Raw genomic sequence first — 14825 nt, forward strand, 5'->3', positions numbered from 1 at the left:
GGCCCAGTAAAACACTGAGGCACCAGCGGGTCCGCTGAAGGCCCAGTAAAACATTGAGGCACCAGCGGGTCCACTGAAGGCCCAGTAAAACACTGAGGCACCAGCGGGTCCGCTGAAGGCCCAGTAAAACACTGAGGCACCAGCGGGTCCACTGAAGGCCCAGTAAAACACTGAGGCACCAGCGGGTCCACTGAAGGCCCAGTAAAACACTGAGGCACCAGCGGGTCCACTGAAGGCCCAGTAAAACACTGAGGCACCAGCGGGTCCACTGAAAGCACAGTAAAACACTGAGGCACCAGCGGGTCCACTGAAGGCCCAGTAAAACATTGAGGCACCAGCGGGCCACTGAAGGCCCAGTAAAACACTGAGGCACCAGCGTCCACTGAAGGCCCAGTAAAACACTGAGGCACCAGCGGGTCCACTGAAGGCCCAGTAAAACACTGAGGCACCAGCGGGTCCGCTGAAGGCCCAGTAAAACATTGAGGCACCAGCGGGTCCACTGAAGGCCCAGTAAAACATTGAGGCACCAGCGGGTCCACTGAAGGCCCAGTAAAACATTGAGGCACCAGCGGGTCCACTGAAGGCCCAGTAAAACATTGAGGCACCAGCGGGTCCGCTGAAGGCCCAGTAAAACATTGAGGCACCAGCGGGTCCACTGAAGGCCCAGTAAAACATTGAGGCACCAGCGGGTCCACTGAAGGCCCAGTAAAACATTGAGGCACCAGCGGGTCCACTGAAGGCCCAGTAAAACATTGAGGCACCAGCGGGTCCGCTGAAGGCCCAGTAAAACATTGAGGCACCAGCGGGTCCACTGAAAGCACAGTAAAACACTGAGGCACCAGCGGTTCCACTGAAAGCACAGTAAAACACTGAGGCACCAGCGGGTCCACTGAAGGCCCAGTAAAACATTGAGGCACCAGCGGGTCCGCTGAGGGCCCAGTAAAACATTGAGGCACCAGCGGGTCCACTGAAAGCACAGTAAAACATGCTGCAGAGGTCACTTAGACAAGTGAGATTGACGGTTAGATACATTATCACATTATTCCGCCGTGGAACACACACCCTGCCTGCTGCTGCTCCTCCCTTGCCAGACATGCACATTGAAGTCCTAGAAAGAGAATCCACCCTCAGGCACGTTGTTCACGGCAGAGTAGTCGTACACCTGGTCACTGGTGGTGCTGCTCACCTCGGGCCCCTCCTCCTCGCCGGAACACTTCTCGATGATATCCATCCAGGGCCTTTTCATACACGGCCTCGTTGTCGTGGTGCTGCAGTGCTCAGTCTTGTCCAGTCTGCCGCACTCCTCAGTCATCTGGCCCAGGCGGTCCACCTCGTTGATCTCGGCAGTTTGAGAAGATGAACACATTTATAACCCTTTGCTGGGTGAATATTAACGAGCCATGTTAACCTACAATACCCGCACTGGTATGACACACAAATAACTGATGCATGCAGGAAGCGGTCCGGGTGGGGCATCACCTCACTGGGTTTTATTGTGTCTTCTAAGACAATAATGAATGAATGACTTAGAAATTTTAGTTAAGATACATGTCCTCAGACCTGAGAATTGAACTCTAGCCTTTACATTACTTTATTAGTTCCTTGTAATTCAAAGTACCCATCCTTCAAACATATTCCAATAGCCAACAAGTTATAACCGCGTTCATTATAACTGCCTCCATCACCGTATTGTGTACCAGCACTGGCCTGCCGTCTGTGGCTGTGGCCTTCCACCTGGTGCCGCCTTTTTATGTCTGCTCAACAATGACCTGTGTATCTACACTCAGCAATACATTCATTATGATGCAGTGATGCTACTGGAATGAAGATACTGAAGACAGTTTATTCTTTTTTTTCTTTCTCTTATAAACATTAGTTTACTGTTGCACTTTGTGCTTCAGTTTTGAAGTGAAGAAAGAATACATCACTGAATGGTAGAGCATCCCATTATAAAATGTAAGAAATCATCCTCATGAACTTACCTCTGTGTCTGGTCTAATGAGTTCCAGAAGAGGTTGTACAATGCCAGCCTTAATGACGAAGTCTCTGAGTTTGGGGTCATCGCCAGCAGTGTTTCCCGGCGCCCACACGGCTTGCTCTGCATGTTACGTTGGTGTGCGGCGAGGGGAGCAGCTTGACGAACAACACGACAGCATCCGAGGCTGTTGGGGAGGCAAACACCGTGGATTACATGGAGGAACAAACTTCAGACTAATAATTTGTTCATACAACATAAAAACAAAGTAGGAAGATTCTATCAAGAAGCGACACCCTTTTCTACCGCTTTCTCTTCATCTTCAGACTTCATGTTCCCCTTCACGTTTTTCAACGCGAGACCCTCACAGCAGGAACGATACAACTCAGGGCTGGATGCCACAGAATGCTTAACCTTGCTATTACTTATGAATGGGTCAGAAAGAACAGTATAGAACGTGTAGGGCGGGGCTGCGGCAGGGCGCTTGGCAGCCACACATCTCCACACGTTCGTCGTGAAGTAATCCTACACGTAACAGTAATGGTCGCCAATTTGTACAAACCATTTTGTAATTCAGTTTACTTATAAAATAAAGGAGGCAGCTAAAGAGCGAAACAAATAAATAAGTGAACACAACTGTTGCTCCTATGGCCTTAATACATGTCAAAAGAGTGATCAGTTTCAGTTTGAGAAGATTTGATATTCCTCTCTTGAAAGTTTAATTTATAAAGAGAATAAATAGACATCCTGAACCCTGTCCTCTGGTTACAGCACTCAGCCCACACTCACTTGTCTGCCCTCTCCAGGAGGAGTACAAGGGGGTGCACCAGGCCGGCATCCGGGGTGGCATCTAAGAGCGGGCTGAGAGCTTCTTGCGTGCAGCTTGTGTGGCCACCGGCTGGGTACTGGTGTCGTTACTCGGGATGCCGTTGATAATTTCCTCCACACACAGTGTAGGGCCCTAAAACAGTACACATATACTATAACCTATTCATATATATATATATATATATATATATATATATATATATATATATATATATATATATACATATATATATATATATATATATATATATATATATATATATATATATATATATATAACCCGAATTATAAACGCTCTTGAAAGTTATCCAAAAGTTTCCATTAATCTTATGTACTTTAATTTTGTTAATCATCCCATCTTCCTGTTTAAACATGCAATGCAGCTGTTCCTGGAAAGCAAACCATTACGCAGTGAACACCACATGAGGGGCCAAAGCCAGCACTTTGAAATGAAGTGAAAATGGTCATGACTTCAGAGCAGCACCGGGAAATGGTTTCCTAAAAATCACCTCTGTATTCCTCTTGCATTTGATCAACAGAATTGATGCTGAGGGTGAGCAGCAACTTCTCTTCCTTGCATAGTAAGGAAAAAGGGAACAAAGCCTCAACACACACCAGCCAAACACTGTGTGGTATAATTTGTTATGAGGAACACATGTACCAAAGACAACCAAGGCAAGTGTCACACATTCACGATCTTGACTCTCGACGCCTCCCGACGTCAGGTCACACGCCGACTTTTTTGGAAATTTCTAAACACTCAGCGCCCTTCCCGACATCTGCCACCGTCGGCAGTAAACAATCACCGTTGGATGTCCCTCTCAGCAACGTCTCGACAACGTCGTTTCGACGTCGGCAATGATCGACATTTTAGGGGATCTATTTACGATGATTTTAACGTACGTCTGGCAGCGTGACATTTTCTAACGTCGAGTCAAGATCGTGAATGTGTGACACTAGCCTATCAAATATGGAGAACACATAATTATAACAAAACGAGTATGTAATGACGCTGGACCTGAAAATATTCCCTCGTTTTCACATCTCCCTAATATTTATTGCGTGTGTTCATCTTGTATTTACTTATATTTCTTTATTCCGTTTCTTTGTTTAATTATTCATACATTTATTGACTCTTTTCTAATTTCATTCTTATCATTTTTCCCTCTTTTTTCCTCTTAGTGTTTCTGCCTTTCTCTCTTCTAATTAAGTTTCAATGGTGAGTTTTTCACAGGTCTGTTCTTTTGTTCGACTGACACGTTTCCATTTTTCGTTCCGGCCATTACTTTCTTTTTTCCTAACCTTTCTGACTTTTAAAATCTATTATTCATTTTGAGTTGCTTTCATATTTTTTTTTAATTTATTTGACACCTTTCAATATTTCCTTCATATTGTTGTTTCTCCTTCCTCTTATTTTCTTAATCATTTTCCCTTCACTCCTTCACCTTTTCCTTCAAGTTGCGTGAACATTCTTTATTTGCCTCGCTTCAGTGTTCGTCACCGCTCTTCCTTTTCTTCTTGGCATGTTCCTTCTCTCCTTTACTCTTCCGCTTTCTTTTCTTCCCCTTGAGCGCTTTTAAAAGAGAGAGAGAGAGAGAGAGAGAGAGAGAGAGAGAGAGAGAGAGAGAAATAGTTTAACAAATCGTGTGCGAAAAAAGAACGAAATCGTTCGAAGAATCATGTTCACGAGCGTAACATTTCCATTTGTTTCAATTCACTTAGTTTTGCAGAATCGATTATTTTTAATATTTCAAGCCCGTCTCTCTCTCTCTCTCTCTCTCTCTCTCTCTCTCTCTCTCTCTCTCTCTCTCTCTCTCTCTCTCTCTTTTTCACACACACACACACACACACAATAAGCACAGTTCATCAATCAGGGAAGTGAGACGCAACACACACACACACACACACATACACACACACACATATTCACATACTAACACAATCCTCTCCTCATGTGATATCAAATTTTGTCTCTTTAATCTTCTTCCTCCACCTCCTCCACCTCCTCCTCTTCCTTCTATTCTTTATCTTCCTCTTCTTCTTTGCCTCTTCCTTTTCCAGTATCTCCATATTTTTTTTTTTTTTTACGCGTCTCTTTCACTCTTCTTCCACCTCCTTTCCGATTCCCCTCCTTGATCTCCTCTCCTTTCTCTTCTTTCCCCTCCTCCGCTTCCACACCATTGATCTTTTCCTCAGGGATTCACAGGTATTTCAGGATTTCTTTCACACTCTCTTTTCTTTTTCTCTGTATCCCTTCTTCTTTCCTTTATTTTCTGAATTCCTTTGTGCGTGTTACTCCTTTACCACATATCCTTTTCTTTTTCCTAACTTTCTGTATATTCTATTGGTTAGCTTTTTCTCAGTATCTCGCTCCTTCTGTGTTCCTTTACCTTCCTTAATCCACCTCCTTACTGCCTTTTTCCTTCTCATCTTCAACCTCTTCCTCTTCTTCTTCTTCCACATTTTTTTCTTTACATTTTGCCTTGTTTATCTTTTTATCGCCGTTGCTCTTCTTTTCTCGGTGTATATCTGTTCACGGTTTTGTCTTTTATTTCTATCATCGTCATTCCATTTTCTTCTTCTCACTCTTCTGTGTATTGTATTTTGTATAGTTTTTCTTTTTTTCCTAATACCTTCTCACTAACTTAATTGTTTTGTGTTCACACTCCAGTTCTTTTCATAATTAGTTTGTTTTTCTTTCGAGTTTAATATAATTTTTCATCTGTCTGTATTGTTGTCCTCTTGCTCATTCCTTCCCGTTTTTTCCTTCTTTTCACTTTGGTTATTCCTTCTTTTTCACTCCTCCATCTTCCCTTCAATTTTATTTTCATGTTCTTGTTCTCTTCCCTCTCATTTTTTTTGTTTCGCCTTTTTCATGTTAGCTGCTTCGTCCTTCCTTCATTTTCTCTTCATTCTTCATCTCCCGTTACTACTTTCCCTCCCATCCGCTCCTCCCTGCCAGCTTCATTATATCTCATTTCTTTCTCGTACTTTTCCTCCACTTATTTCTCATTCTCTCTTCCCTTTCTTTCCTTCTTTTCTCCTTACATAGTTTTCTTTAATTTAATATTTTTAAAAGAAAATAAAGGCACCTCTCTCTCTCTCTCTCTCTCTCTCTCTCTCTCTCTCTCTCTCTCTCTCTCTCTCTCTCTCTCTCTCTCTCTCTCTCTCTCTCTCTCTCTCTCTCTCTCTCTCTCTCTCTCTCTCTCTCTCTCTCTCTCTCTCTCTCTTCCTCCTTTTGCTCCATTCTTCCTCTACTTTTCCCTACCTTCATTCCTCCCTTATCTTCCTCTTTTTTATTCTCTCCTCAGTTTTGTTTCCTCTTCTCACTTCCTCCAACTTTTCTCCAGTTTCTCCTCCCTTCTACTCCTCTACATCTACCCCTCTTCTCTCTCTCCATCTCTCCAGCTTTCTCTTCACTGCCTTTTTCCTTGGCCCCATTCTCTTCACCACCCTCCCTCTCTCCTCCTCCTCCTCCTCTCCCTCCTCCTTTTCTGTCTGCCTCTTTGGTTTTCTTCTTTCTTCCAACGGTTCCTCTTTCCATGGCATTGAGAGTCCTTGAACACCACAGTTTCAAGGAGGAAGAAGAGGAGGAAGAAGAGGAGGAGGAAAGACAAAAAGAGAAGAAGTAGGGACAGAGTGACGGAGAAAAAGGAGAGGAAGATAGAGACGTAGGGAAAGGGAAGAAGGAGGAAGAAGAGTCAGTATGTAGAAAAGTAGGAACATGAGGAGAGGGAAGGAGAGAATGGTAGTTTCGGGGAGCGGGAGTAGGAGGAGGAGGAGGAGGAGGAGGAAGAGGAGGAAGAGGTAGAGGAGGAGGAGCACGAGGAGAAGGAGGAGCACGAGGAGGACTACCACACCTACGACAATGCCCTGGCCACCCTGAGTCTCCCGAGGCTCTCTGACAAGCACCAGGACGCCCTCAAAAAAACTCGGAATCTCCCTGCTTCTTCATCCTCGCCACCGCCACCTCCTGCCACCCGACGCGCCTCCTCCCACCCGCTTCACCAGACACCACAACAAACTCAACCCCTTCAGAGCGCCGCGAACCGACCGTTACAAACGTAGCGCAGTGCCCGCGATGGTGCGGATGCTAAACAATGCCCAGTGACAGTCATATTCCCAAAGAGCCGCGGTGGAGATTACCACCTCGCCGCTACCCCTCTAAGTGCCCCCTTCACACCACCCTCCCTTTCCCTTATGTCTCTATTTTTAGCTCTCCCAAACCACCCCCCACCCTCTCCCTCCCTCTAGTGTAGCCTTTTACTATTAGTTTCTTGTAATTTTTATTTGTATGTTCTCAGCCATACGGCTGCCTTACATTAATAAACCTATTATTATTATTATTGTTATTATTATTGATAAGGAGGAAGGATGCATATTTTAAAACGATATTGTGTGTAGCCTATGTGTATTCAGGTCACGAGAGAGAGAGAGAGAGAGAGAGAGAGAGAGAGAGAGAGAGAGGAGAGAGCAACCCGCTAATTTTCTTTCACATTTTCCCTCCCACAGAAATCACTTAATAGAAAATGAATAATTGCTAACGGTAACTCATCCATTTGGTAATTTTCTTTTATTATTATCTCGCCGTTTTGGTTTTACTCTCTAATGGATCACAGCGTCGACGATTAATGTACAAAGCACTTGATGAATCTTTTTCCTCCTGTTTTATTTCATTGTTTATCAGAAATCGCGAAGGATCCGAGAACAAGGAATTCGTCAGCATACTCCGACTAACAACTTCATTCTTTTTTTTTATCTTTATCGCATCTCCACCAACAGAGAGTGAGTCACTGATCGTCTTAACAGTTTAACTTTATCTGCTTTTTTTCTGTGTGAGTGTCAGTCCTCTTTTTTTCATCTCTCGCACTTCCACAAGGACGAGAAACTTTTTACACATTATTAAGCCCGATTCAATATTTGCACATTTTTCCCCTTGAGAATTTTATCTATTTCTTCTTTTATTTTCTTTAAAATGTCTTCATATATGCTTTTCACTTTCCTTTTGCGTAAGTTTCCCGGTTTTTTTTTACATATTTTCATTTGTCAAAGTTTCAGAAATCGAGTCAGTCCTAACATTACCATTTTTTTTTACAAATTCTCATTTCATAACTTTAAATCGTTCATTATATTGTTCATCTTTATCTCATTTTCACAAAGTTAAGAATCATTGGTCACAATAACAGTTGAATTCTATATACGCACATTTTTCCTCAATGATATCTTATTGTTTTTTCTTTGAATTTTATACGTTTTCTTGACAATTATTGCTCACTCCTTTTCTGAAGTTCATATTTTTCGATAATTTTCAATCATGCCATTTTTTTCAATATTTTTTCAGTCTTCATCATTTTTCATCTTTTTCTTTTTTTCAGTTTTATTTCAACCTTACGGGAGTCATTCTCGGTGACTCCTTCCTTTTTCTCATTCGATGTTTACGTTCTTCTGATACTCACATCCTCCATTTTTATGAGTTTCAGTATCCTTTTTTTGCACTCTTTCCATTTGTATCGCATTTCCACAAAACAGAGAATAATTGATCACATTTGCTCTTTAATTTCATCCCAGCACAGTCTTCCCTTCTAGTTTCCACTTTTATTCCTTTTTTTTTTTACTTTTTACTTACGCATTCTCGATTTTATTTTCGATTTTTTCTGTTGCCTTTCAATTTTCCTCTGCTGTGATCCATTTTTTTTCCTCGTTCACCTTTTCCCTCATTTGTCCATTTTTTTTCTGTCAGTCTTTTCTATCACTCCGTCACCTGTTTCATCGTCCATCTTTTTCTCATCAATCTTTTCATCAATCACTAAGTTTTCTTCTGTATACATTATTTTGTATATTTTACCTTTCACATCATTTTTTCCCTTAATTAAGCATCTTTTCAATCATTCGTCAGTTTCCACACATTTCTTTTCTCTTATTCTCAACTTATCATTAACCTTTTATTTGTCAAACACTTTTTTCTCGTTCTCACTTTTTTTCTCTTTCATAACCTTTTCCTCGTCCACTCTTTTTATCATTAACGTTTCTTGACATTCATCGTTTTATCATTTAGATTTAAAATCTCTTGTTTACGTCCACTTTTTTCCACACTTTTAGAGCGACAAGTGAAAAAAAAAAACGTGTGATATGCGTCTCATTATCAAGTGTATGTTTACGAAAAAAAAAAATCAAAACCAAATTATACGTGATTTTCCGTTCTCTCTTTCCGTCTATATCGCTCTGCCTGGCTAGGGACTTTATGTATGTATGTATGTATGTATGTATGTATGATGTATGTATGTATGTATGTATGTATGTATGATGTATGTGTGTATGTATGTATGTATTCATGTGACTGGATGATGGAGTGGAAAGGTACACACTGATGAATTTACTGTACACACGACCTTAAAATTTGTACATAGTTAGTTAGTTAGTTAGTTAGTTAGTGTGTGTGTGTGTGTGTGTGTGTGTGTGTGTGTGGCGTGATCAAGAGAGCAGGAAAGAGCAACACATTTTTACACCTGCATGAGGGAGGAGGGACAACACACACGATAGATGCAAAGTTTTCCTCTTCACGCCCCGCAACACACCGCCGCAACACACCCGCACCAACACACCGCCGCAACACACCCGCACCAATACACCGCCGCAACACACCCGCACCAGCACACCGCCGCAACACACCCGCACCAGCACACCGCCGCAACACACCCGCATCAACACACCGCCGCAACACACCCGCACCAACACACCGCCGCAACACACCCGCACCAACACACCGCCGCAACACACCCGCACCAACACACCGCCGCAACACACCCGCACCAACACACCGCCGCAACACACCCGCACCAACACACCGCCGCAGCACACCCGCACCAACACACCGCCGCAACACACCCGCACCAACACACCGCCGCAGCACACCCGCACCAACACACCGCCGCAACACACCCGCACCAACACACCGCCGCAACACACCCGCACCAACACACCGCCGCAACACACCCGCACCAACACACCGCCGCAACACACCCGCACCAACACACCGCCGCAACACACCCGCATCAACACACCGCCGCAACACACCCGCACCAACACACCGCCGCAACACACCCGCACCAACACACCGCCGCAACACACCCGCACCAACACACCGCCGCAACACACCCGCACCAACACACCGCCGCAACACACCGGCACCAACACACCGCCGCAACACACCCGCACCAACACACCGCCGCAACACACCCGCACCAACACACCGCCGCAACACACCCGCACCAACACACGGCCGCAACACACCGCCGCAACACACCCGCACCAACACACCGCCGCAGCACACCCGCACCAACACACCGCCGCAACACACCCGCACCAACACACCGCCGCAACACACCCGCACCAACACACCGCCGCAACACACCCGCACCAACACATCGCCGCAGCACCCGCACCACCACACCGCCGCAACACACCCGCACCAACACACCGCCGCAACACACCCGCACCAACACACCGCCGCAACACACCCGCACCAACACACCGCCGCAACACACCCGCACCAGCACACCGCAACACACCCGCACCAACACACCGCCGCAACACACCCGCACCAACACACCGCCGCAACACACCCGCACCAACACACCGCCGCAACACACCCGCACCAACACACCGCCGCAACACACCCGCACCAACACACCGCCGCAACACACCCGCACCAGCACACCGCCGCAACACACCGCCGCAACACACCGCCGCAACACACCCGCACCAACACACCGCCGCAACACACCCGCACCAGCACACCGCCGCAACACACCCGCACCAACACACCGCCGCAACACACCGGCACCAACACACCGCCGCAACACACCGGCACCAGCACACCGCCGCAACACACCCGCACCAACACACCGCCGCAACACACCCGCACCAACACACCGCCGCAACACACCCGCACCAGCACACCGCCGCAACACACCCGCACCAACACACCGCCGCAACACACCCGCACCAACACACCGCCGCAACACCCCCGCACCAAGACACCGCCGCAACACACCCGCACCAGCACACCGCCGCAACACACCCGCACCAACACACCGCCGCAACACACCCGCACCAACACACCGCCGCAACACACCGCCGCAATACACCCGCAGCAACACACCGCCGCAACACACCCGCACCAGCACACCGCCGCAACACACCCACACCAACACACCGCCGCAACACACCGGCACCAACACACCACCGCAACACGCCGCCGCAACACACCCGCACCAGCACACCGCCGCAACACACCGCCGCAACACACCCGCACCGACACACCGCACCAACACACCGCCGCAACACACCCGCAACAACACACCACCGCAACACACCCGCATCAGCACACCGCCGCAACACACCCGCACCAGCACACCGCCGCAGCACAACCACAGCAACACAACTCCACCACATCACCGCAGACAACCAATACAACCAACGCGCCGTTACGTCCCCCGCGCCTCGCTTCTCACACGCCCCGCCCTGGACTAGAGCTGAGGGCGGAAGGCGTGGGAGGGGGAAGTGCAGGAAGCGTGGGTGAGGAAACGGCAGGAGGAGGAGGAGGAGGAGGAGGAAGAAGAGGAGGAGGAAGTGGAGGGGGTTAGATCAAAGCACGTGGGCGTCGGAACTGAGTGCTTTGTCGTGGTGCCTGCGAGAGGAGGAGGAGGAGGAGGAGGAGGAAGAAAAGGAAGAGGTAGTGTAGGATTCCATCGATGAAGAGAAGGGTGGAGTGTATCAGATGAAGGATGGGGAAGACGAGAATGAAGTGTAGGATGCAAAGAGAGAAGAGGAGGAAGTGTAGAAGCAAAGGATATCCGCAAACCACCTTCCTCCCTCGCGGCGACTTTCAACAATGCCTTGGCTTCCTTACTAGTCTGAGAGACGTCCTGAAGGCCACTCGTACCCCTGACGGCGCTGGAGAACCCTAGACAGGCAGCCAGGAGAACCCAGAGGCACCACGTTCTCGTCCTGTCGCGCCCCAGCAGACGGTGAGGCCCCAGCAGGAGCAGCGGAAGGCCTGGCGTTCCTTGGGTGGACGTCTGGGCCCGGCTCGGCTGGGGGTCGTTTTGGAGCTCGGCTGGAGCCTCTTCTGGGGGAAAGGAACGGGGATCAAGGGCACGCAGCGGTGGGGAAAGGAAGGATTGTTTTAAAGACCACAAGGAGATTCCATTACAACATAAGGAGTCTGCAAGTGGCCGGTAAGGAGTATGACTGATGAGGAAAGGAAGAATTAGTGTTTTAAAGACCAAAAAGGAGATAACATAAAGACAAGAAAGTAAGGAGTCTGCAAGTGGCCAGTAGTACACACGAATAGTGAGAGAAAGAGAACAAATAGTGATCATGAGAGATAACGAATATTGAAAAGAAAACGAAAAACTAATAGTGAACGAAATAAATAGAACTAAGATAATTGAAACAGAACAACGAAGAATGAATGATACGGAATACATAACGTTCGGGAAGGAAGGATTTTATGATATTTTCTTCCCATAGCAAGATCTCGTACAGCCACACGAAGAACAGAAACAAGATAGAAGAGTGGGGAAAAATAGTAATAGTAGGTGAGAGTAAGGCAGCAGCAGCAGTAGTAGGTCACACAGGGAACAAATAGTAATAGTAGGTGAGAGTAAGGCAGCAGTAGTAGGTCACACAGGGAACAAATAGTAATAGTAGGTGAGAGTAAGGCAGCAGCAGCAGTAGTAGGTCACACAGGGAACAAATAGTAATAGTAGGTGAGAGTAAGGCAGCAGTAGTAGGTCACACAGGGAACAAATAGTAATAGTAGGTGAGAGTAAGGCAGCAGTAGTAGGTCACACAGGGAACAAATAGTAATAGTAGGTGAGAGTAAGGCAGCAGTAGTAGGTCACACAGGGAACAAATAGTAATAGTAGGTGAGAGTAAGGCAGCAGTAGTAGGTCACACAGGGAAAAATAGTAATAGTAGGTGAGAGTAAGGCAGCAGTAGTAGGTCACACAGGGAACAAATAGTAATAGTAGGTGAGAGTAAGGCAGCAGTAGTAGGTCACACAGGGAACAAATAGTAATAGTAGGTGAGAGTAAGGCAGCAGTAGTAGGTCACACAGGGAACAAATAGTAATAGTAGGTGAGAGTAAGGCAGCAGCAGCAGTAGTAGGTCACACAGGGAACAAATAGTAATAGTAGGTGAGAGTAAGGCAGCAGTAGGTCACACAGGGAACAAATAGTAATAGTAGGTGAGAGTAAGGCAGCAGTAGTAGGTCACACAGGGAACAAATAGTAATAGTAGGTGAGAGTAAGGCAGCAGTAGTAGGTCACACAGGGAACAAATAGTAATAGTAGGTGAGAGTAAGGCAGCAGTAGTAGGTCACACAGGGCAGAAGAAATCTGGCCTTGGAAAAAAGATAGCGGGAAGAAATGCTGAGGGGAGAAATATATAACGTTAAACAAAGGTAGAAAAGTAACACTAAATCAGATAGAAAACAAAAATATGACCCCTCCCCCTCATACACACCTTCCTCACCTTCCAACTTACTACACCCCCTCTCCTTAAGCCCCGTTCACACTGTGCCGACTCTGGGCCACGACAACCCAGCGACTTTTCCATTTGACAACTTGGTTCCCACGCTCCAAGAAGGGGGGGAGGTTTTATTGGGGTTTTGGTGTCTTGCCGACTGTCTGGGACATTCAGCTAACTAGTTGCCAGCATGTCATGCTGACCCTCACGACTCCAGACTCCCGTCACGACGTCGGCGCAGCATTCGGCAACAGTCTCAAGACCTCTTTCAAGACATGCCCGACCTTTTCACATCAACACCCAAGACCTCGTGTACCCTAGAGTCGTGGGTAGTCGTGGCCCAGAGTCGGCACAGTGTGAACGGGGCTTTACACACACATGCACCCTCTCCCCCTCTTCCCTCCACGCCCACGCCCACCCACCGTCGATCACGTGGACGGACACCGAGGCAGGCGTGGCGTGCACGGGCGCGCACGTGTAGTTCCCGGCGTCCCTCCAGGTGGCGTGGGTAACCAGGAGCCAGCTGGTGCCCGAGTTCTTGTCCGTCACCAGCTGCACGCCGCCCCGACCCCCGGCGTTGATCTCCACCAGCTCCTCCTTGGGTGCTGGGAGGAGAGAGGACATGGAGTTGTGGTAGACATTATACTTGTCTTCTTGTTTGTAGGGCGAGGGAGAAGAGACAGGCGTGATTGCCAGGGAGGACGCTGAGAGGCTACTAAGAGGAGCAGTAAATGGGATTGGTCTCCAGTCTCCACTGTCTTGTTTGTGAGGCGAGGGAGGAGGGAAAGGCGTGATGGCTACATATAAAAAAAAGAATAGTGATAGGAAGGGATTGGTGAGTCTCCGATCCGTTGAGGAGAAGGAAGAGGACGAGCAGAAGGAGGAGGATAACTTTGAGAAAGATGAGGAATAAAAGGAACAAGTTGAAATGGATGGGTTTTGATGCTTTAAAAAAAGATCAAACGAGGAGTTAATGAGGGTAATATCAATGGCTGAAAAGAGTCTGAGAAAATGAGAAAAGCAGAAAACAATAATTTAGAATTGAAATTAGAAGCACTGATTAATGTGAAGCCAGGCTGATAAGGGAATAAAGGGCGGATAAAAAACGTAGAAAATGTACATCAATATTTTTTAACGTTCTATATAGGAAAGAAATGTATAACTCATTATTTTAGAAGCAGGAGAAAAAGAAGACGAAGAAAAGGAGAAAGACGATGAGGAATACACAGTTGACCTCTCTCTCTCTCTCTCTCTCTCTCTCTCTCTCTCTCTCTCTCTCTCTCTCCTTAAACAGAAGCACATAGATGAATTCCTATTAGTATGGCATGGGGTGTCACGAGCTAAAGGAGCCCTCGTCCATAAGGGCACCTATTCTAAAGCTTGCCCAATAGTTTGTTCTTTTATATTAGTGTGGGTGTGGCCCCCCTTGAAGTCCGTATTGTTCGTAGACACTGTCACTTAAGGGGGCGTGCGCGACACCACAGATGGG

At 46.8% G+C, this 14825-nt stretch overlaps 1 long non-coding RNA gene across 1 annotated transcript; it reads right to left on the reverse strand.

The window, feature by feature from the left end:
• Window positions 1-432: 432 nt before the first annotated feature.
• LOC126988349 (uncharacterized) lies at window positions 433-12091 on the reverse strand. Its single transcript, XR_007741831.1, has 3 exons — window positions 11715-12091; window positions 2765-2936; window positions 433-2162 (listed from the first exon to the last, which is right to left on the reverse strand). It is a non-coding gene; the product is annotated as an uncharacterized LOC126988349 (long non-coding RNA).
• Between the last annotated feature and the right edge of the window lie 2734 nt (window positions 12092-14825).

This window comes from Eriocheir sinensis, chromosome 69 (assembly GCF_024679095.1).
Source record: "Eriocheir sinensis breed Jianghai 21 chromosome 69, ASM2467909v1, whole genome shotgun sequence".
Lineage (NCBI taxonomy): Eukaryota > Metazoa > Arthropoda > Malacostraca > Decapoda > Varunidae > Eriocheir > Eriocheir sinensis.